The sequence below is a fragment of the Propithecus coquereli genome, unplaced genomic scaffold, assembly GCF_000956105.1.
Source record: "Propithecus coquereli isolate 6110/MARCELLA unplaced genomic scaffold, Pcoq_1.0 Scaffold245, whole genome shotgun sequence".
Classification (NCBI taxonomy): Eukaryota; Metazoa; Chordata; class Mammalia; order Primates; family Indriidae; genus Propithecus; species Propithecus coquereli.
Genome location: NW_012148008.1, coordinates 803,917 through 807,291, shown reverse-complemented (window position 1 = coordinate 807,291; position 3,375 = coordinate 803,917). Strand labels below are relative to the sequence as shown.

The 3,375-nt window shown below is 31.7% G+C and overlaps 1 protein-coding gene across 1 annotated transcript in view; it reads right to left on the bottom strand.

Moving 5' to 3' along the window:
• LOC105812136 (protocadherin-9-like) overlaps positions 1–625 on the bottom strand; it is a 457,424-nt gene extending 456,799 nt beyond the window's left edge. Inside the window, exon 1 of the mRNA XM_012646521.1 lies at positions 428–625. The gene's annotated coding sequence lies outside the window, so the exon portion shown is untranslated. The remainder of the gene's footprint in view (positions 1–427) is intronic.
• Positions 626–3,375: the final 2,750 nt, after the last annotated feature.

Sequence of the window (3,375 nt, the reverse complement as noted above, 5' to 3'; positions counted from 1 at the left end):
TTATAAAATATTCATTGGAAAATAAAAAGTCACAGGACAATTGTATATATAAACATATACATATATATATTTTCCTTCATTGATTATATTCTACTTAACTGTATTTTATCAATTCTAAAATGTGAGCCTTCATATTGTAACATCTTTGACATCAGGATAACTTGATACAAATGGCTTCTTTCAGTTATATTGTAGCATTTTTTTTTCTTTTTTCATCGTTCATAAAATAAAGCCACATCCTCCAATTTAATAGCCAATAACACATCAAGGACATTAGACGATATATTTCAAAGGCTATAACAACAACAACAAAGCCAGCAAAAAAGAACTAAATGTCCCTGTACATGCACTGTCGGATTACTGTTTAAAGCTCAAGCGCACAACAAAACCAGAACTCAAAGCAGTCCAAGTATTGAAGGGGACTCACCAGAGTTGGGGTCAGAGTTGCCATCTGCTTCGGTCCTCTTGTCCGGAGAGGCCTGGTCATAGAATTCGTCCTGTGGCTGAACCAGAGGAAGAGGGTGTGAGATCAGGGTTCCACTACCCACCGGCTCGTGGTCTCCTAGACCACTGTCACTGCAGCTTTCCTGGGAGCCATCAGGGAGGTGAAACGTAACACGGCGCTGCGACTACAAAGAAGACCACAGGACATGCCAGTTAACACTCCTCCCAAATAAAATGGAGTAGCGGAACACAAAAATCAAAAAACTTTCAACAAGTGACACAATGCAAAAGCAAAATAAATGAAACTAGGAGCAAAGCTAAGAACAAGCATTCATTTTTTTGCTAATTATTATGTAACATCCAATCAGCAAAATATCAAGGATTTCAATCTTGTATAATTTAATCTTGTATAACAAGAAAGGCAAAACAACAACAACAAAAAACACATTATATCAGTCAAAAAAACGATAGAATAACTAAAATAAGAAATACACATATATTTTTCATAGAGCTGAAAAAATACATAGATAATGTGACATTCGTTTCTTTTAAATGATGAGACATGTTTACTTGATGTTTTTAGGGTAATTTTTGCAATCAATATATTTCCAACACTATTGCCTGCTATTTTTAAAGGACAATTTATATATATGAGCAATACTGGAACAGTAAACGAAAAGTATTATTTTGAGAGTCTCATGCTCTACTGATTGAGCTAGCCATATTAAAATTCTTATTTTAAATAACCAAGTTCTAGGCAATTGCTATTGATATATAGGAAAAAAGACTATATTTTAACAGAGATTAAATTAGTAATCATTCTTACCCGCTGGCCCAGATATTACTACCAGTCTTTAACCAGAATGATAGTAGAATAGAATAGTATTCTACTAATAGTAGATAGAATACCATAGTTGATAGGCATTTGAAATATGACTTTGGCATCTACTTCTACAATGTCATTCTCAGAAGTGATCTAAAGTATACATATAGTTACTTCAATAAAATTTAGTGTTTTAATAAAAATAAAACTGTGCATTTCTTTCAGCACAGATTGGTTTAGTTCTCTTGGTAAATATTCTTTTTGCTGATGTAATCCATGAACTATGAAAATATTTACAGTCGTGTGGTGTTGAGATTTAGGCATTAGGGAATTATATGAGAGTAGTAAATTTGTACTATATGACTGAACCTAATTTTCTTTCTGCTTTACAGCAAAAAGACCTTTGAATATCATGCCACATATGACCACATTTTTTTCAGATTTAATAAAATGATGAATATATAAATAAGAAAATATATAATATATGACTATGTAATTAATAATATAACCATTTTCTAGTATCTAAAACTTGTGTTTTTCAGGAGACAATTTATAAAAAAGTTTTTTTTTAAATTTGTAGTTAAAAACAAAATGCTATAGATAGATATACTGCAACTCTATAAATCATTTTATAGACTCACAACAGAACAGAGCCTATTTCCTGTTAGTCACTGGTTCAAATCCAGCCCAGAGTCATAATGGAGAAGAGCTGATACCACTTTACTGCAGTCCAATGACCTTTGTGAAATTAGTTGATACTTCAGTACATTTTTAATGAATTGATGCCAACGTCACATAAACTATAACCATAAATGGTATTAATTGCCTCTGTCACGGCATATTTCCCCTCCATGCACATCCGTCTCAAGCAAATCATTCCCTTCTCAAAGGTCTTGAAAAATGCCTAGGTGAGTGCCATAGAAGAGGCGAGCCTAGCTTCAATGTATTTCTCTTTGTATGAGGAAGGTCATATTAACCTTTTTATTTATTGTAGCGATTCCTCGCTCATACGCATTTAATCTTCTAGGGAAAACCAATAATATAAATATGTTCAGTTTATGTTATAATATGCCCTTAAAATATCAGAATCTTTTTATGATAAAGACAGTGTAAAGGACCACACTGCCTGTGACACATGATTGTCAAACAAACATAGCTTAAAACAATTTTTTTTATTTCAATAAATTTAGGGGTATCAGAGGAGTTTGATTACATGAATATGTTTTATAGTCATGAAGTCTGGGCTTTAGGCATCCTTGTCATCTGAATAGTGTACATTGTACCCAATAGGTAGTTTTTTCATAGCTTCAGCATTTCTGAGTCTCCAGTTGATTTACTAAAAAGTCCATAGATTTTTAAATATGTTTGGTGTTATCTCTAGAGAGATCTCTAGAGATAAAAAGACAAGATCTCTAAAGATAAAAAGAAATCAAGACGTAAGAGAAAGACAATGAAGTAGATGATTCTGAAATCTTTATAAAACATTTCTGTAAGTCTCATAAGCCATTAAGAAGTATATGTTTCATAGAAGAAATAGGAAGAAAAATTACATCTGTGATGTTTTTTTAAACATAATTAATTTTGCTTTAATTAGAATACTTTTTTCTCCTAAGAAATGTCCAAACATGCAACTCTACTTTATGCCTTAATCCAACAGTTCTTAAGGTGTGGTAATTAGAACAATTATTTATTGAGCATGTACTATAAGCCTGGTTCAATGATTACGCTGAGAATAAAAAGTAAAACACGTTTTTCCAAAATTATTTCAAATATGGCTTATTAGACTCCATGTCACATAAATAACACTATGATATTTCTTTCACATTTTATACTTGAGAATAAGAAAAGGTATAAATTTAGTGAAATTGATTTGCAGTGTTGTGCTGTAAGTTCAAATGATATAATGTTTAAACTATTGTGGGTTATGAAAATATTTCTGAATTAGTTTGACTCAAAGATGTTTAAGTCTCAATGGACAGAATTTTGCACAATTTATCAGTCCGATGGGAGGTGGAGTTGGTGATGCATATAGACTAAGAATTTGTATGTGGATATTATGGTATGAAGCAAATTGATCAAACAAATGTATTTTTCATTTATCAGCATAA